This window comes from Symphodus melops (assembly GCF_947650265.1).
Source record: "Symphodus melops genome assembly, chromosome: 16".
Classification (NCBI taxonomy): Eukaryota; Metazoa; Chordata; class Actinopteri; order Labriformes; family Labridae; genus Symphodus; species Symphodus melops.
The window spans coordinates 5,707,149-5,729,119 of NC_136706.1; the positions used below are offsets into that span (position 1 = coordinate 5,707,149).

The following is a 21,971-nucleotide window of genomic DNA, read 5'->3' on the forward strand; positions in this document are numbered from 1 at the left end:
GGCCGTCACACTTGTGTCATCCTTTGCTGGACCTGAACCTGTGCAGAAGATTCAACGCTGGGAAAAAGCCAACAGAACCTACGTTGAAGTTGAGAGGCCTTACATTGTTGGTGCCTACAACAAGTACATGGGAGGTGTGGATTTGTTGGACTCATTTACAGCCAAATATAAGTTCCCCATCAAATCCCGTCGCTGGTACATGTACATCTTCTGGCACACCATCATCCTCGCTGTGGTCAATGCCTGGCTGCTCTACAAGCGGGACTGTAAAGCGCTCAAGATGTCTAGCAAAGAGAGACGATGAACAGGAGACAGTTTCAGGCACAGCTAGCATCCTCTCTCATCCTGGTAAACGCAACACTTCAAACTCCAAAGAGAGGATGGCCATCTTCAGGCAAAGGGAGCCCAGCAACACAGACAGTGACATCAGGAAGCCCTCTGAATGCTCAGAAGAGGCCATCCAAGAGATGTGCACACCTCCCATTGGATGTACGCAACGATCTAGTTGCCCATTTCCCAAGGAAGACAGGGAGAGGACGCTGCAGACACTGCAATAAAGGATACACCAACACACAATGCAGAAAGTGTGATGTTCGCCTTTGCTTTACAGACGACAGGGACTGTTTTTGGGACTTTCACCACCAATGAAAGTCTTCATGACCAATGTCAAGAAAAGAAAAAAAGAGGGGGGAAAAACGTTTTTAAAGAGTTTTATCTTGTTTAATATTTTTAATATTTTTATTGTTTTTAATAAATGACTTCATAAAAATATGACTAATGTGTGATTATTATTAATGTTATACTGTTAGGGGGCATAGGAAGCAACCCTGCAAATGAACCCTTAGTTGTTCTGAATTGTTCAGACAACAGAAATTCTGCTCCCAACTAAGCCCAATGTTGCAATATTACAACATTTCTCTAAAAACGTACATAAACATTTTTTTTTTTAAAACTCTTTAATTTCTGCATCAAATGCCTCCTAAAACAACATCTGAAAGGTCAAATATTTTTTTTTTTAGGTTTTTCTATATTTGGGTCTTACAGGGTTAACCAAGTTGAGAGATTTGGAGCCAAGTGGGGGGATTGCATCTCATTTATCAAGGGACCCTGACATTAATGTAGGCTTGATATTGTTTTTTCTTTCTTTTTATTAATTCTCATACTATCTGCCATTTTTGTTGTGTTTTATGTAGTTTGGCTTTCTTGATGTGCGTGTATAGGCGCAGGTACATCGGTATGCCTATGTGTGAGCACTTGTATGTATTGTATATGCGCAGGTGTTTATGTATTTGAACATTTTGCCATTTTATTTTCTGCTATGTTTGTCTTGTTGTATTGTTAATTGTTGGAAAAAATTGGAAAATGAATAAAAACTTTTAATCACAAAAAAAAAAGACAATGTAAGTGTAGAAAAATATGCATTTAAATAATAATTAAAAAGCTAGCAAAAGATGCATCAAAAATGAAACAGGAATTCAAGTCAGCATTTCATTGTTTTATTTCCTTTAATCTTTGATGGTCTAACTGGAGCCACATTATTTTATTTCATTTTCATCATCTGTGACTCCTTGGTGGTGTGTGTACAAACACACACACACACACACACACACACACACACACACACACACACACACACACACACACACACACACACACACACACACACACACACACACACACACATTGATTAATGTAATTATTTTCTGTACTTAAAATATATAATTGTTTTACTTTAAGCGAGCTCGTCGCCTAGCAACCAGAGCAAACAATACACCGAGCAGGAACGTTCAACCGTCCTTTGATGATGTCACAGATCAGGAAAACCGAGGTTATAAGTAGAGCCTGTTACAGCATTTAAGTCATTCACTTTAACAGGTGGATCATCACAGTCTCACTGGGCGGCCAGGAGACTCAGATAGGTTTCATTCAACATAGATCACATCAGTGCTCTGATATGCCTGAAAAGAACGATGATTTCGTTGTCATGAAATCCATAATAGCGACTTCAACAGCCCTTTGACTGATGGAGGGCAAAAAGTCAAGTGATGAACACAAGCCAAGCAAATCACTGCACTTTAGAGCACACATTACAAACACAAACAAACACAAGGCTTTTTGAAGAAGATAAACAAATCAATGTGTTCTGTTTATCAACTATCACAAAGCATGATGGGAAATGACAGGACGCTGTACAGTACAAGTGTCCAAGAAAAACTCGGAGGTCTTCGTGTTTATAACTTTTTTTTAACAAGCCTTTATTGACAAGTGTTCGAGCGACACGACACGAGAGCAGAGCCAACAGGTCTGCGTGTCTATGCGGGTTGAATGAATCCATTTATTGAGTTAGAAAACGCGGTAAGAATCACATTTATTCTGACATGTATACCCATAGATATATCTGCGTATACCACTCAATCGGACCCTAACGGGCTAAACATTCTGCGCATGCTCCGAGACAAGCAGCTCTGGCGCGCTATAAGAACACACATTACTAATTATCAACAAGTCATATGCTCCCATCAAATAAATCGTAATTAATGTAATACCTATTTTTGCTACATTTTACTTACATAAAATAAACGGCTCGTCCATGACAAATCTATTTAAAGACTGTTGAAAATGTAAAGCTCACAAATAAGAACTTGACAAAAACACTGCTCCCGTTTTGTTTGTTTTTCTGTCATTTAATAAACAGTTTACTACAGTAAAGTCATGATCATTTTGTCTTGTTTGCACATTCAACTTATCTTGAGGGAAAAAGGTTAGTTTTCAAAAAAATACCAACCCTGTTTAAGAGCTACTGACAAAACCTTTACAACCATCTCAGAAATCTCTAGATGTCCCCAGATATGAAAAAGTCAGAGTAATAAAAGTAGTGAAAAGACAAAGCTGCATTTAGGAACAGATCATATCTTAATGAGGTTCCTTTCAGTGATTTTTGTCTCTACAGTTCCTGAATAAATCTTTAAGGTGAACTCTGAATCTAAATGCTGCACGTTAAAACATCAAATGTAAAAAAAACATCACTTTTTACAGACAATCAGAAAAACTAAGCAGGTGTCAAATATATATTATGTTGATGAGAACCAAAGGCGACAGCTTCAATGTTTCTGTACACAAAGAAAATTGAATCTAAAATGTTGACAGTCACACAAAACACTGACGTTACAGCGAAGCAAACACATTCAAACCAAATCACACACACATCTCACTGTACAGGTAAAACTACGCTCACGTGACACGAAAGTTAAACAACGACCGGTAAACGCCCTGTTTAGTGTTAAAATCGGGGTTGAACGCACTTCCTGGTTCTTGCAGGCTGACTCACAGCTGCATCAAGCCGGACTCAACTTCACCGACTGCAGGGTTTCTCAAACTGGGGCCCGCGGACCTCCTGGCGCCCCTCTGAAAGACTCAACAGTTTTCCTTTTAGTATGATAATTGGAGCCATTAACCCATTTACATTCACATTTACATTCAGGGTATTTAGCAGACGCTTTTGTCCAAAGCGACTTACCAGGCAGACAGTATTGTCTGCCTCGAAAACATTTCTACCCTGAACACCTAGTCCACCACCCTATTCTATTCCTTCAGGTTATGTACTACAATATATAAAACATATGTATATACACTTGTTAATTAATTTATATTTTATTCCATTGTTCCATTATTAGTGAAGCTCCTTGATCGGGGAATTCATTACGTGGGAACAGCCAGGCAGGTGCGCCTACCCAACTGTAACCTTGAAGACGAGAAGAGCTTGAAGAAAAAGGGGAGAGGAAGCTATGACGTCAGAGTGGAGGGGAATCACAACATCTGTGCTGTCAAATGGTATGACAGCAGGGCCGTCACACTTGTGTCATCCTTTGCTGGACCTGAACCTGTGCAGAAGATTCAACGCTGGGAAAAAGCCAACAGAACCTACGTTGAAGTTGAGAGGCCTTACATTGTTGGTGCCTACAACAAGTACATGGGAGGTGTGGATTTGTTGGACTCATTTACAGCCAAATATAAGTTCCCCATCAAATCCCGTCGCTGGTACATGTACATCTTCTGGCACACCATCATCCTCGCTGTGGTCAATGCCTGGCTGCTCTACAAGCGGGACTGTAAAGCGCTCAAGATGTCTAGCAAAGAGAGACGATGAACAGGAGACAGTTTCAGGCACAGCTAGCATCCTCTCTCATCCTGGTAAACGCAACACTTCAAACTCCAAAGAGAGGATGGCCATCTTCAGGCAAAGGGAGCCCAGCAACACAGACAGTGACATCAGGAAGCCCTCTGAATGCTCAGAAGAGGCCATCCAAGAGATGTGCACACCTCCCATTGGATGTACGCAACGATCTAGTTGCCCATTTCCCAAGGAAGACAGGGAGAGGACGCTGCAGACACTGCAATAAAGGATACACCAACACACAATGCAGAAAGTGTGATGTTCGCCTTTGCTTTACAGACGACAGGGACTGTTTTTGGGACTTTCACCACCAATGAAAGTCTTCATGACCAATGTCAAGAAAAGAAAAAAAGAGGGGGGAACAACGTTTTTAAAGAGTTTTATCTTGTTTAATATTTTTAATATTTTTATTGTTTTTAATAAATGACTTCATAAAAATATGACTAATGTGTGATTATTATTAATGTTATACTGTTAGGGGGCAAAGGAAGCAACCCTGCAAATGAACCCTTAGTTGTTCTGAATTGTTCAGACAACAGAAATTCTGCTCCCAACTAAGCCCAATGTTGCAATATTACAACATTTCTCTAAAAACGTACATAAACATTTTTTTTTTTAAAACTCTTTAATTTCTGCATCAAATGCCTCCTAAAACAACATCTGAAAGGTCAAATATTTTTTTTTTTAGGTTTTTCTATATTTGGGTCTTACAGGGTTAACCAAGTTGAGAGATTTGGAGCCAAGTGGGGGGATTGCATCTCATTTATCAAGGGACCCTGACATTAATGTAGGCTTGATATTGTTTTTTCTTTCTTTTTATTAATTCTCATACTATCTGCCATTTTTGTTGTGTTTTATGTAGTTTGGCTTTCTTGATGTGCGTGTATAGGCGCAGGTACATCGGTATGCCTATGTGTGAGCACTTGTATGTATTGTACATGCGCAGGTGTTTATGTATTTGAACATTTTGCCATTTTATTTTCTGCTATGTTTGTCTTGTTGTATTGTTAATTGTTGGAAAAAATTGGAAAATGAATAAAAACTTTTAATCACAAAAAAAAAAGACAATGTAAGTGTAGAAAAATATGCATTTAAACAATAATTAAAAAGCTAGCAAAAGATGCATCAAAAATGAAACAGGAATTCAAGTCAGCATTTCATTGTTTTATTTCCTTTAATCTTTGATGGTCTAACTGGAGCCACATTATTTTATTTCATTTTCATCATCTGTGACTCCTTGGTGGTGTGTGTACACACACACACACACACACACACACACACACACACACACACACCATTGATTAATGTAATTATTTTCTGTACTTAAAATATATAATTGTTTTACTTTAAGCGAGCTCGTCGCCTAGCAACCAGAGCAAGCAATACACCGAGCAGGAACGTTCAACCGTCCTTTGATGATGTCACAGATCAGGAAAACCGAGGTTATAAGTAGAAGCTGTTTCAGCATTTAAGTCATTCACTTTAACAGGTGGATCATCACAGTCTCACTGGGCGGCCAGGAGACTCAGATAGGTATTATTCAGCATAGATCACAACAGTGCTCTGTTATGCCTGAAAAGAACGATGATTTCGTTGTCATGAAATCCATAATAGCGACTTCAACAGCCCTTTGACTGATGGAGGGCAAAAAGTCAAGTGATGAACACAAGCCAAGCAAATCACTGCACTTTAGAGCACACATTACAAACACAAACAAACACAAGGCTTTTTGAAGAAGATAAACAAATCAATGTGTTCTGTTTATCAACTATCACAAAGCATGATGGGAAATGACAGGACGCTGTACAGTACAAGTGTCCAAGAAAAACTCGGAGGTCTTCGTGTTTATAACTTTTTTTTAACAAGCCTTTATTGACAAGTGTTCGAGCGACACGACACGAGAGCAGAGCCAACAGGTCTGCGTGTCTATGCGGGTTGAATGAATCCATTTATTGAGTTAGAAAACGCGGTAAGAATCACATTTATTCTGACATGTATACCCATAGATATATCTGCGTATACCACTCAATCGGACCCTAACGGGCTAAACATTCTGCGCATGCTCCGAGACAAGCAGCTCTGGCGCGCTATAAGAACACACATTACTAATTATCAACAAGTCATATGCTCCCATCAAATAAATCGTAATTAATGTAATACCTATTTTTGCTACATTTTACTTACATAAAATAAACGTCTCGTCCTTGACAAATCTATTTAAAGACTGTTGAAAATGTAAAGCTCACAAATAAGAACTTGACAAAAACACTGCTCCCGTTGTGTTTGTTTTTCTGTTATTTAATAAACAGTTTACTACAGTAAAGTCATGATCATTTTGTCTTGTTTGCACATTCAACTTATCTTGAGGGAAAAAGGTTAGTTTTCAAAAAAATACCAACCCTGTTTAAGAGCTACTGACAAAACCTTTACAACCATCTCAGAAATCTCTAGATGTCCCCAGATATGAAAAAGTCAGAGTAATAAAAGTAGTGAAAAGACAAAGCTGCATTTAGGAACAGATCATATTTTAATGAGGTTCCTTTCAGTGATTTTTGTCTCTACAGTTCCTGAATAAATCTTTAAGGTGAACTCTGAATCTAAATGCTGCACGTTAAAACATCAAATGTAAAAAAACATCACTTTTTACAGACAATCAGAAAAACTAAGCAGGTGTCAAATATATATTGTGTTGATGAGAACCAAAGGCGACAGCTTCAATGTTTCTGTACACAAAGAAAATTGAATCTAAAATGTTGACAGTCACACAAAACACTGACGTTACAGCGAAGCAAACACATTCAAACCAAATCACACACACATCTCACTGTACAGGTAAAACTACGCTCACGTGACACGAAAGTTAAACAACGACCGGTAAACGCCCTGTTTAGTGTTAAAATCGGGGTTGAACGCACTTCCTGGTTCTTGCAGGCTGACTCACAGCTGCATCAAGCCGGACTCAACTTCACCGACTGCAGGGTTTCTCAAACTGGGGCCCGCGGACCTCCTGGCGCCCCTCTGAAAGACTCAACAGTTTTCCTTTTAGTATGATAATTGGAGCCATTAACCCATTTACATTCACATTTACATTCAGGGTATTTAGCAGACGCTTTTGTCCAAAGCGACTTACCAGGCAGACAGTATTGTCTGCCTCGAAAACATTTCTACCCTGAACACCTAGTCCACCACCCTATTCTATTCCTTCAGGTTATGTACTACAATATATAAAACATATGTATATACACTTGTTAATTAATTTATATTTTATTCCATTGTTCCATTATTAGTGAAGCTCCTTGATCGGGGAATTCATTACGTGGGAACAGCCAGGCAGGTGCGCCTACCCAACTGTAACCTTGAAGACGAGAAGAGCTTGAAGAAAAAGGGGAGAGGAAGCTATGACGTCAGAGTGGAGGGGAATCACAACATCTGTGCTGTCAAATGGTATGACAGCAGGGCCGTCACACTTGTGTCATCCTTTGCTGGACCTGAACCTGTGCAGAAGATTCAACGCTGGGAAAAAGCCAACAGAACCTACGTTGAAGTTGAGAGGCCTTACATTGTTGGTGCCTACAACAAGTACATGGGAGGTGTGGATTTGTTGGACTCATTTACAGCCAAATATAAGTTCCCCATCAAATCCCGTCGCTGGTACATGTACATCTTCTGGCACACCATCATCCTCGCTGTGGTCAATGCCTGGCTGCTCTACAAGCGGGACTGTAAAGCGCTCAAGATGTCTAGCAAAGAGAGACGATGAACAGGAGACAGTTTCAGGCACAGCTAGCATCCTCTCTCATCCTGGTAAACGCAACACTTCAAACTCCAAAGAGAGGATGGCCATCTTCAGGCAAAGGGAGCCCAGCAACACAGACAGTGACATCAGGAAGCCCTCTGAATGCTCAGAAGAGGCCATCCAAGAGATGTGCACACCTCCCATTGGATGTACGCAACGATCTAGTTGCCCATTTCCCAAGGAAGACAGGGAGAGGACGCTGCAGACACTGCAATAAAGGATACACCAACACACAATGCAGAAAGTGTGATGTTCGCCTTTGCTTTACAGACGACAGGGACTGTTTTTGGGACTTTCACCACCAATGAAAGTCTTCATGACCAATGTCAAGAAAAGAAAAAAAGAGGGGGGAACAACGTTTTTAAAGAGTTTTATCTTGTTTAATATTTTTAATATTTTTATTGTTTTTAATAAATGACTTCATAAAAATATGACTAATGTGTGATTATTATTAATGTTATACTGTTAGGGGGCAAAGGAAGCAACCCTGCAAATGAACCCTTAGTTGTTCTGAATTGTTCAGACAACAGAAATTCTGCTCCCAACTAAGCCCAATGTTGCAATATTACAACATTTCTCTAAAAACGTACATAAACATTTTTTTTTTTAAAACTCTTTAATTTCTGCATCAAATGCCTCCTAAAACAACATCTGAAAGGTCAAATTTTTTTTTTTTTAGGTTTTTCTATATTTGGGTCTTACAGGGTTAACCAAGTTGAGAGATTTGGAGCCAAGTGGGGGGATTGCATCTCATTTATCAAGGGACCCTGACATTAATGTAGGCTTGATATTGTTTTTTCTTTCTTTTTATTAATTCTCATACTATCTGCCATTTTTGTTGTGTTTTATGTAGTTTGGCTTTCTTGATGTGCGTGTATAGGCGCAGGTACATCGGTATGCCTATGTGTGAGCACTTGTATGTATTGTACATGCGCAGGTGTTTATGTATTTGAACATTTTGCCATTTTATTTTCTGCTATGTTTGTCTTGTTGTATTGTTAATTGTTGGAAAAAATTGGAAAATGAATAAAAACTTTTAATCACAAAAAAAAAAGACAATGTAAGTGTAGAAAAATATGCATTTAAACAATAATTAAAAAGCTAGCAAAAGATGCATCAAAAATGAAACAGGAATTCAAGTCAGCATTTCATTGTTTTATTTCCTTTAATCTTTGATGGTCTAACTGGAGCCACATTATTTTATTTCATTTTCATCATCTGTGACTCCTTGGTGGTGTGTGTACACACACACACACACACACACACACACACACACACACACCATTGATTAATGTAATTATTTTCTGTACTTAAAATATATAATTGTTTTACTTTAAGCGAGCTCGTCGCCTAGCAACCAGAGCAAACAATACACCGAGCAGGAACGTTCAACCGTCCTTTGATGATGTCACAGATCAGGAAAACCGAGGTTATAAGTAGAAGCTGTTTCAGCATTTAAGTCATTCACTTTAACAGGTGGATCATCACAGTCTCACTGGGCGGCCAGGAGACTCAGATAGGTATTATTCAGCATAGATCACAACAGTGCTCTGTTATGCCTGAAAAGAACGATGATTTCGTTGTCATGAAATCCATAATAGCGACTTCAACAGCCCTTTGACTGATGGAGGGCAAAAAGTCAAGTGATGAACACAAGCCAAGCAAATCACTGCACTTTAGAGCACACATTACAAACACAAACAAACACAAGGCTTTTTGAAGAAGATAAACAAATCAATGTGTTCTGTTTATCAACTATCACAAAGCATGATGGGAAATGACAGGACGCTGTACAGTACAAGTGTCCAAGAAAAACTCGGAGGTCTTCGTGTTTATAACTTTTTTTTAACAAGCCTTTATTGACAAGTGTTCGAGCGACACGACACGAGAGCAGAGCCAACAGGTCTGCGTGTCTATGCGGGTTGAATGAATCCATTTATTGAGTTAGAAAACGCGGTAAGAATCACATTTATTCTGACATGTATACCCATAGATATATCTGCGTATACCACTCAATCGGACCCTAACGGGCTAAACATTCTGCGCATGCTCCGAGACAAGCAGCTCTGGCGCGCTATAAGAACACACATTACTAATTATCAACAAGTCATATGCTCCCATCAAATAAATCGTAATTAATGTAATACCTATTTTTGCTACATTTTACTTACATAAAATAAACGTCTCGTCCTTGACAAATCTATTTAAAGACTGTTGAAAATGTAAAGCTCACAAATAAGAACTTGACAAAAACACTGCTCCCGTTGTGTTTGTTTTTCTGTTATTTAATAAACAGTTTACTACAGTAAAGTCATGATCATTTTGTCTTGTTTGCACATTCAACTTATCTTGAGGGAAAAAGGTTAGTTTTCAAAAAAATACCAACCCTGTTTAAGAGCTACTGACAAAACCTTTACAACCATCTCAGAAATCTCTAGATGTCCCCAGATATGAAAAAGTCAGAGTAATAAAAGTAGTGAAAAGACAAAGCTGCATTTAGGAACAGATCATATTTTAATGAGGTTCCTTTCAGTGATTTTTGTCTCTACAGTTCCTGAATAAATCTTTAAGGTGAACTCTGAATCTAAATGCTGCACGTTAAAACATCAAATGTAAAAAAACATCACTTTTTACAGACAATCAGAAAAACTAAGCAGGTGTCAAATATATATTGTGTTGATGAGAACCAAAGGCGACAGCTTCAATGTTTCTGTACACAAAGAAAATTGAATCTAAAATGTTGACAGTCACACAAAACACTGACGTTACAGCGAAGCAAACACATTCAAACCAAATCACACACACATCTCACTGTACAGGTAAAACTACGCTCACGTGACACGAAAGTTAAACAACGACCGGTAAAACGCCCTGTTTAGTGTTAAAATCGGGGTTGAACGCACTTCCTGGTTCTTGCAGGCTGACTCACAGCTGCATCAAGCCGGACTCAACTTCACCGACTGCAGGGTTTCTCAAACTGGGGCCCGCGGACCTCCTGGCGCCCCTCTGAAAGACTCAACAGTTTTCCTTTTAGTATGATAATTGGAGCCATTAACCCATTTACATTCACATTTACATTCAGGGTATTTAGCAGACGCTTTTGTCCAAAGCGACTTACCAGGCAGACAGTATTGTCTGCCTCGAAAACATTTCTACCCTGAACACCTAGTCCACCACCCTATTCTATTCCTTCAGGTTATGTACTACAATATATAAAACATATGTATATACACATGTTAATTAATTTATATTTTATTCCATTGTTCCATTATTAGTGAAGCTCCTTGATCGGGGAATTCATTACGTGGGAACAGCCAGGCAGGTGCGCCTACCCAACTGTAACCTTGAAGACGAGAAGAGCTTGAAGAAAAAGGGGAGAGGAAGCTATGACGTCAGAGTGGAGGGGAATCACAACATCTGTGCTGTCAAATGGTATGACAGCAGGGCCGTCACACTTGTGTCATCCTTTGCTGGACCTGAACCTGTGCAGAAGATTCAACGCTGGGAAAAAGCCAACAGAACCTACGTTGAAGTTGAGAGGCCTTACATTGTTGGTGCCTACAACAAGTACATGGGAGGTGTGGATTTGTTGGACTCATTTACAGCCAAATATAAGTTCCCCATCAAATCCCGTCGCTGGTACATGTACATCTTCTGGCACACCATCATCCTCGCTGTGGTCAATGCCTGGCTGCTCTACAAGCGGGACTGTAAAGCGCTCAAGATGTCTAGCAAAGAGAGACGATGAACAGGAGACAGTTTCAGGCACAGCTAGCATCCTCTCTCATCCTGGTAAACGCAACACTTCAAACTCCAAAGAGAGGATGGCCATCTTCAGGCAAAGGGAGCCCAGCAACACAGACAGTGACATCAGGAAGCCCTCTGAATGCTCAGAAGAGGCCATCCAAGAGATGTGCACACCTCCCATTGGATGTACGCAACGATCTAGTTGCCCATTTCCCAAGGAAGACAGGGAGAGGACGCTGCAGACACTGCAATAAAGGATACACCAACACACAATGCAGAAAGTGTGATGTTCGCCTTTGCTTTACAGACGACAGGGACTGTTTTTGGGACTTTCACCACCAATGAAAGTCTTCATGACCAATGTCAAGAAAAGAAAAAAAGAGGGGGGAACAACGTTTTTAAAGAGTTTTATCTTGTTTAATATTTTTAATATTTTTATTGTTTTTAATAAATGACTTCATAAAAATATGACTAATGTGTGATTATTATTAATGTTATACTGTTAGGGGGCATAGGAAGCAACCCTGCAAATGAACCCTTAGTTGTTCTGAATTGTTCAGACAACAGAAATTCTGCTCCCAACTAAGCCCAATGTTGCAATATTACAACATTTCTCTAAAAACGTACATAAACATTTTTTTTTTTAAAAACTCTTTAATTTCTGCATCAAATGCCTCCTAAAACAACATCTGAAAGGTCAAATATTTTTTTTTTTAGGTTTTTCTATATTTGGGTCTTACAGGGTTAACCAAGTTGAGAGATTTGGAGCCAAGTGGGGGGATTGCATCTCATTTATCAAGGGACCCTGACATTAATGTAGGCTTGATATTGTTTTTTCTTTCTTTTTATTAATTCTCATACTATCTGCCATTTTTGTTGTGTTTTATGTAGTTTGGCTTTCTTGATGTGCGTGTATAGGCGCAGGTACATCGGTATGCCTATGTGTGAGCACTTGTATGTATTGTACATGCGCAGGTGTTTATGTATTTGAACATTTTGCCATTTTATTTTCTGCTATGTTTGTCTTGTTGTATTGTTAATTGTTGGAAAAAATTGGAAAATGAATAAAAACTTTTAATCACAAAAAAAAAAGACAATGTAAGTGTAGAAAAATATGCATTTAAATAATAATTAAAAAGCTAGCAAAAGATGCATCAAAAATGAAACAGGAATTCAAGTCAGCATTTCATTGTTTTATTTCCTTTAATCTTTGATGGTCTAACTGGAGCCACATTATTTTATTTCATTTTCATCATCTGTGACTCCTTGGTGGTGTGTGTACAAACACACACACACACACACACACACACACACACACACACACACACACACACACACACACACACACCATTGATTAATGTAATTATTTTCTGTACTTAAAATATATAATTGTTTTACTTTAAGCGAGCTCGTCGCCTAGCAACCAGAGCAAACAATACACCGAGCAGGAACGTTCAACCGTCCTTTGATGATGTCACAGATCAGGAAAACCGAGGTTATAAGTAGAGGCTGTTACAGCATTTAAGTCATTCACTTTAACAGGTGGATCATCACAGTCTCACTGGGCGGCCAGGAGACTCAGATAGGTTTCATTCAGCATAGATCACATCAGTGCTCTGATATGACCGAAAATACGATGATTTCGTTGTCATGAAATCCATAATAGCGACTTCAACAGCCCTTTGACTGATGGAGGGCAAAAAGTCAAGTGATGAACACAAGCCAAGCAAATCACTGCACTTTAGAGCACACATTACAAACACAAACAAACACAAGGCTTTTTGAAGAAGATAAACAAATCAATGTGTTCTGTTTATCAACTATCACAAAGCATGATGGGAAATGACAGGACGCTGTACAGTACAAGTGTCCAAGAAAAACTCGGAGGTCTTCGTGTTTATAACTTTTTTTTAACAAGCCTTTATTGACAAGTGTTCGAGCGACACGACACGAGAGCAGAGCCAACAGGTCTGCGTGTCTATGCGGGTTGAATGAATCCATTTATTGAGTTAGAAAACGCGGTAAGAATCACATTTATTCTGACATGTATACCCATAGATATATCTGCGTATACCACTCAATCGGACCCTAACGGGCTAAACATTCTGCGCATGCTCCGAGACAAGCAGCTCTGGCGCGCTATAAGAACACACATTACTAATTATCAACAAGTCATATGCTCCCATCAAATAAATCGTAATTAATGTAATACCTATTTTTGCTACATTTTACTTACATAAAATAAACGGCTCGTCCATGACAAATCTATTTAAAGACTGTTGAAAATGTAAAGCTCACAAATAAGAACTTGACAAAAACACTGCTCCCGTTTTGTTTGTTTTTCTGTCATTTAATAAACAGTTTACTACAGTAAAGTCATGATCATTTTGTCTTGTTTGCACATTCAACTTATCTTGAGGGAAAAATGTTAGTTTTCAAAAAAATACCAACCCTGTTTAAGAGCTACTGACAAAACCTTTACAACCATCTCAGAAATCTCTAGATGTCCCCAGATATGAAAAAGTCAGAGTAATAAAAGTAGTGAAAAGACAAAGCTGCATTTAGGAACAGATCATATTTTAATGAGGTTCCTTTCAGTGATTTTTGTCTCTACAGTTCCTGAATAACTCTTTAAGGTGAACTCTGAATCTAAATGCTGCACGTTAAAACATCAAATGTAAAAAAACATCACTTTTTACAGACAATCAGAAAACCTAAGCAGGTGTCAAATATATATTATGTTGATGAGAACCAAAGGCGACAGCTTCAATGTTTCTGTACACAAAAAAAATTGAATCTAAAATGTTGACAGTCACACAAAACACTGACGTTACAGCGAAGCAAACACATTCAAACCAAATCACACACACATCTCACTGTACAGGTAAAACTACGCTCACGTGACACGAAAGTTAAACAACGACCGGTAAAACGCCCTGTTTAGTGTTAAAATCGGGGTTGAACGCACTTCCTGGTTCTTGCAGGCTGACTCACAGCTGCATCAAGCCGGACTCAACTTCACCGACTGCAGGGTTTCTCAAACTGGGGCCCGCGGACCTCCTGGCGCCCCTCTGAAAGACTCAACAGTTTTCTGTTGATTTCAGCCCACTAATGTTTTTTTCAGCTGCCTCATGAGTCAAAGGAGGTGGATAGGAAGCGCGTTGCATTCACCAAAGACAAAACAAATCAGACACATTATCTCATACTTAAGATGAGGAGTTTAGGATCTCGTAATTGTGACATATTGTGTTTATTTTTGTCTTTGGTGAAAGGCGGGACCTCCTTCAAAAACAAGCAAGTGACAGATAAAATATGAAAGTATGCATGGTAAAGTGCATCTCAAGAACTTTGATTGATGAACTTCAAATCATTGTGTTACTTTACAGTAGGTTTACTTCATCTCTTAGAAAAGTGTACATTTAATTAAGATAAGATAACCCTTTATTCATCATCTTATTCAGAAATTTAGTGTGACAGCAGCAAAGCAGGATAGCAGAAGAAAATCACACAGTGCACAAAATTAAAATAGACAATGTAAACAGGACCCCTAGATGGAGATTGAACTCAAGCCTTCTCCTAGATTCCACTTTCAGAGAGTCTCTGAGAGATCAAATCGCTCTCTTTAAAGAAACTAACTTACCAACAGCCCCTTCAGCTGGAGTTGCTTGGGAAGCTTTGAAAGCCTTCATCAGAAGACATATTATACAGCATGCTTCATTTAAGAAAAAACAAAATATGGCCAAACAAGTTGAATTGGAGAAGCAGGTTCAGCTAGCTGAGAATGCCTATAAGCAAAATATGACACCTGCTAATCTAACTTCCCTAACCTGTCTCAAATACGAGTTTAATTCTATCCTCACGGGGAAGGCAGACAGAGCCTGACAGAAGCAGTTTGAAGAAGGGGATAAGGCAGGAAGAATGCTTGCGAGATGTATAAAACAGAGAGAGGCTATGAATGCTATACCAGCAATCAGGAATAGTGCGGGGGGGCCTGGTGACTAATTCTTCAGACATTAATGCAGAGTTTAGGCGTTTTTACTCCGGTTTGTATGCTTCTGAGCTACAGGCCAGCACTGAGGAAGTCAGATCTTTCCTTACTGGGTTAAACCTCCCTACTTTAAGTGAAGAACAACAGGATATGCTAGATGCACCCATTACTACTGAGGAGATTGTGGCGGTTATTAGGAGGTTGTCTTCTGGCAAGGCCCCTGGTCTGGAAGGCTTCACAGCCGAGTTTTACAAGTGTTCCGCTATAGAGCTGGCACCATTGCTTCTGGACGTCTACACGGAGGCGTTTGATACTGGGTCCCTCCCCCCGTCCATGATGGAGGCAGTTATTACTGTATCCTAAAGAGTGGTAAGAATCCAACAGATTGCAAAAGCTACAGGCCCATTTCACTGTTGTGCTTAGATGAGAAGATCCTGTCTAAGATTCTTTCCAATAGACTTAACAAAGCTATCCCCACCCTAATCCACCCCGATCAGGTGGGTTTCATCCCTAAACGTAGCTACGTTAATAATATCAGACGATTGATTGATATCATGTGGGCCACCCATAACAATAGCTCCCCTGCAGCTGCTATTTGCCTGGACACAGAAAAGGCTTTCGACAGGGTTGAGTGGCTTTATTTATTTGCTACTCTGGAGTCATATGGCTTTACTAATAAATTTATCAAATGGATAAAACTTCTGTATACCCATCCTAAGGCTGCAGTGTTAACTAATGGCCTGATCTCGCCCTGGTTTGACCTGGATAGGGGGACGAGGCAAGGCGATGGAATCTCCCCAGGGCTTTTCACACTGGCCTTGGAACCTCTGGCAACAGCTATCCGATTGGACCCCTCGATTTCAGGTGTAAAAATCGGCCAATCGACCCACAAGCTTTCGTTATATGCAAATGATATCCTTGTGTTTGTCTCTGAACTGGAGCACTCCCTTCCTGCACTACTTAAAATGATAGATACATTCTCTCGCCTATCGGGCTATAAAGTTAACTGGGCGAAATCAGAAGCTCTCCCTTTAACATCAGACTGCCCTTGGAACATCTTTTTGGGCTGAAATTTTTCCTGGCCTAGCCATGGCATTAAATATCTGGGTATCATTATTCCCCCTAGACTAGTGGACCTAGCTAAAGTCAACATGGACCCCCTGCTAGACCAACTCAAAGCAGATATTGTAAGATGGGTCCCTCTATTCCTATCATTGTGGGGGAAAGCTAATGTACTGAAAATGACTTGTGCACCCAAGATTTATTACCTTCTCCAGGCACTTCCAATCAGAATCCCCCTAAAATATTTCAAGCAGCTAGATGTGCTTTTTAATAGACACACACAAACACTTCATTGATTAATGTAATTATTTTCTGTACTTAAAATATATAATTGTTTTACTTTAAGCGAGCTCGTCGCCTAGCAACCAGAGCAAACAATACACCGAGCAGGAACGTTCAACCGTCCTTTGATGATGTCACAGATCAGGAAAACCGAGGTTATAAGTAGAGGCTATTTCAGCATTTAAGTCATTCACTTTAACAGGTGGATCATTACAGTCTCACTGGGCGGCCAGAAGACTCAGATAGGATTAATTCAGCATAGATCACATCAGTGCTCTGATATGCATGAAACAAATCTATGATTTTGCAGTCATGAAATCCATAATAGCGACTTCAACAGCCCTTTGACTGATGGAGGGCAAAAAGTCAAGTGATGAACACAAGCCAAGCAAATCACTGCACTTTAGAGCACACATTACAAACACAAACAAACACAAGGCTTTTTGAAGAAGATAAACAAATCAATGTGTTCTGTTTATCAACTATCACAAAGCATGATGGGAAATGACAGGACGCTGTACAGTACAAGTGTCCAAGAAAAACTCGGAGGTCTTCGTGTTTATAACTTTTTTTTAACAAGCCTTTATTGACAAGTGTTCGAGCGACACGACACGAGAGCAGAGCCAACAGGTCTGCGTGTCTATGCGGGTTGAATGAATCCATTTATTGAGTTAGAAAACGCGGTAAGAATCACATTTATTCTGACATGTATACCCATAGATATATCTGCGTATACCACTCAATCGGACCCTAACGGGCTAAACATTCTGCGCATGCTCCGAGACAAGCAGCTCTGGCGCGCTATAAGAACACACATTACTAATTATCAACAAGTCATATGCTCCCATCAAATAAATCGTAATTAATGTAATACCTATTTTTGCTACATTTTACTTACATAAAATAAACGGCTCGTCCATGACAAATCTATTTAAAGACTGTTGAAAATGTAAAGCTCACAAATAAGAACTTGACAAAAACACTGCTCCCGTTTTGTTTGTTTTTCTGTTATTTAATAAACAGTTTACTACAGTAAAGTCATTTTGTCTTGTTTGCACATTCAACTTATCTTGAGGGAAAAAGGTTAGTTTTCAAAAAAATACCAACCCTGTTTAAGAGCTACTGACAAAACCTTTACAACCATCTCAGAAATCTCTAGATGTCCCCAGATATGAAAAAGTCAGAGTAATAAAAGTAGTGAAAAGACAAAGCTGCATTTAGGAACAGATCCTATTTTAATGAGGTTCCTTTCAGTGATTTTTGTCTCTACAGTTCCTGAATAACTCTTTAAGGTGAACTCTGAATCTAAATGCTGCACGTTAAAATATCAAATGTAAAAAAACATCACTTTTTACAGACAATCAGAAAAACTAAGCAGGTGTCAAATATATATTATGTTGATGAGAACCAAAGGCGACAGCTTCGATGTTTCTGTACACAAAAAAAATTGAATCTAAAATGTTGACAGTCACTCAAAACACTGACGTTACAGCGAAGCAAACACATTCAAACCAAATCACACACACATCTCACTGTACAGGTAAAACTACGCTCACGTGACACGAAAGTTAAACAACGACCGGTAAACGCCCTGTTTAGTGTTAAAATCGGGGTTGAACGCACTTCCTGGTTCTTGCAGGCTGACTCACAGCTGCATCAAGCCGGACCCAACTTCACCGACTGCAGGGTTAATTTAATTATTTTCCGTACTTAAAATATATAATTGTTTGAATTGAAGATCACTGACATGGATTCATTCTATTGTACTATTAATGCCTGAATCTGCTGCTGCGGGGTGAATGTCATCTGTGCGTGCTGTGCTCTGTCAGCGCCACAATGTAGTTCTGTTGGACAGCACACGACCTGCCCCACTGGGTCCTTTTTGGCAGAGCATCAGCTACTGTTCACACATCCCGGGAGAGCGACACAGTCAAGTGGGAACGAAGAGAAAAATGTGTGCATGTTGCGTTGTCCTTGGTAACTGTTTTGACTTCATGTGATGGAAAATAAAAATCCTGAGTCAGTATAATGTTTTATTTTTGAAATGACCGGACGCTCTGTGCGTTTCCTCGCAACAAACTCCATCAAAATACCCGCAGGATATTTGTCACTTTGCAGAGCATAGTAGCGCTGCTTGCATGTGCTGGCTGTGGAAACAGGAAAGTTGACTAAAATGGCGAACTGCACCGTGCTGTCGGCTGCGGCGCGCACTACGTATGTGGAAATTGGCAGTTAGTGCAGGCAGTGGATGAGGCCTTTCTTTTTTGCATTTCCACTGCAAAACTGTAATGGAACAACACGTTTGATTATTACAAGAAAGCAGGATTTGATTATCTGTTAAAAAACAATATCAGCTAAGATATAAGAGGCACTTCTTGATCCACCGGGGGGCGCTAAACAAATGCAATCATCCCCACAGGAGCTTTAAGTGTGTCTGGTTATTCTAGGGGGATCTAGGGAGTTTTTGAACACCCATTGAGCTTCATAAATGCACTGATGAGTGACTTTCTGTGAAATTATGGGTATCCTAAAATGCTTTTTTTTTCTTCTTCAAATTAAGAATAAACCCTAACCCCACATAGTCATGTAAATCCAACAGCAAAAAGCTGGCTTCAGTTTGGTTGGTGGGATCGGACAGCTCTTTGCACAGGAATAAGAAAATATCGATGTCTTATTGTTATTCTTATTGTAGATTTAGATCTCCAGAAAACAACTGCTTGTTATCACAGGAAAATCAGCGTTATTAAGTAAGACATCAACAAACTACAACTTAATGAAATGCATGTAGGGCCGTTGGTTGCATGTAATCTTTCAAGCGGGCAGCTCAGGTTTCAAATTCTGTCTTTGGCTCATTTTGGTCATTCCCCACTCTCTTTCTCTGATTTCAGTTTTTGTCTACTCTCCTGACCATGGAATCATAGCCTCTCTAAAGCGATAATGCTGTGGACTGATTTGCAGTGACTACATACCAGAGAATAAACGATCAGATGCTTGGCAGATAAAAATTGAAGCAGGTTCTGTAAAAAGCTGTCGCTGCGGTTGGTGGTCTCAATGGAGCAGAACTTTCTGTCAGAGGAAAGATGTCGCAGGAGTTGTCTGTGAGGAGACATTGGTGGGGTGTGTCTCTTTTCTTCTTTCTCTCGACAATCTATAAAGTCTGTCTGCTGGATGACTGGGTACAGCACAGGACCAACTCGCTTTATTGTCACATATCAAACACTAGTTCAGTGTCTACAACCAGGATTATTCCAGCCTGTGAACACAGACCCTTAATAAAATGGCAAACAATATGACATGACAACTAGTTCAAACTTTTTAAATGGACCTGCATCATGTTGCATTTTGTGACTTACAAACAAATGGAAGACTAATTATCCAAAATCTTTGGAAATTAACACTTTCTTAAAAAAACTGCCTAAAATCTCTTCTCGTTAACCCAGGGCGAGATCAATATGGCTGCATGTCCTTCTATTTCTATTCCTACTCTGTACTAATAATCATTCCTGTCAGCTTGTTTTTCATTCACTTTCTAGTTGTCATACTAAAAAGGATGACTCAAATTAAGCAGAAACATACTCTTTACATATTTTATTCAACACCAACACTCCAAATAAACACTTTTCATAGCTGTAAACCTGTGTACTTTTACATGCTCACATTGTTTTTAAAAGTCAATTCATTATGATCTCCATTTTTAATTGCATTGACAACATAAAAAATACAACATGAATGCACAAAAAAAGTTCAGCACTTTAAAGCTCATCGCCAAAAAGCAGTCACGTACGGAAAAAATAGAGAATATTTATTATGCCTCCGTTTTAGACAGATCACTGTATTTAGTTCATTTATATAGAGACACTTAGGTGTTTGAAGTTGTGAATTGTAGTATAGTTCCAGGTTTGAGTTATTGAAATAGCCACACGTGTAGATTGAGCACGTAAAGACACTCTCACACACACACACACACAATCTCACACACAGTGACCAGGAGGCGTTCTCAGTGGAAGGGAAACACTGTAAAGGACAACTGGTCACAGATGACACACGCCTGAGGTCTGCTTTGGGACAATTGACAATATTTACACACACTGCTGTACATACATATGTGACATCACACACGCACACAGACGTTGGGTACAGACTCCAGGAAAGGACAGAAAAACGAGGCACAACAGGACTTGGCAGAGCGACATGGAATGTTTCGGTTGTTGATCTTTTGATCTTTGATTGTGACGCTCTTCATCAGTTCAGTTATCAGAGTCCTCCTGAGAGAGAAGCACGATAAGAGATGGGCTGTTAGTGTTCGGTCCTGTACATGACCTTACATGACACATCACAGTGTTGCACTATGATGCTACACCTCATAATAACATTACATAATGTTACTGGATAAATCACACTCAATGAAATGTTTTTTCACCTGCTGACTGTTGGCCAATGTCACCTCCTCAAACTCCTTCCTTAGCAAGACTTCCCTTGAGGATCAGATTTATTTATAAGCTTTAGAAGGTCATTTTTAAATGAATGTTTTTATTCAAGTTACAGATTGAGGGATTGATGTAGTCTTGAGTATTAGTCGTTATTGAGTACCCGGCCATAGTGCTGGGATTACAAAAAAAGATTAGTACATTCATTTTTGTTGAACATATCTATATTACCAACCCTTTATATACTATTTCATGATTGCTATCACCCTTGTATGCCTTGGCTTAGTACATTGGAGAAATCCTTAAAAACAAACCGAACACCTTTAACAAGCTAGGCAAATGTTAGCTTCAACTCTGATCCCGCCCCCCATGAATCCCTGCGTTTTCCAACATGTTACAGCCGTATTTGGTGTTTTCAATTACTTTAACTTTACATTTTAAAAAGGTAAAGGCATACCATGTTGAAAGCTTTATGACAAAACTTTAATTGTTAAA

At 39.3% G+C, this 21,971-nt stretch overlaps 2 long non-coding RNA genes across 2 annotated transcripts; both read right to left on the minus strand.

Annotated features, from left to right (window-relative positions):
• Window positions 1–2,894: 2,894 nt before the first annotated feature.
• LOC306837551 lies at window positions 2,895–6,977 on the minus strand. The gene is made up of 2 exons (XR_013780957.1): window positions 6,939–6,977; window positions 2,895–3,132 (listed from the first exon to the last, which is right to left on the minus strand). It is a non-coding gene; the product is annotated as an uncharacterized lncRNA (long non-coding RNA).
• Window positions 6,978–20,622: 13,645 nt separating this feature from the next.
• LOC306837369 lies at window positions 20,623–21,965 on the minus strand. Its single transcript, XR_013780921.1, has 2 exons — window positions 21,470–21,965; window positions 20,623–21,314 (listed from the first exon to the last, which is right to left on the minus strand). It is a non-coding gene; the product is annotated as an uncharacterized lncRNA (long non-coding RNA).
• Window positions 21,966–21,971: the final 6 nt, after the last annotated feature.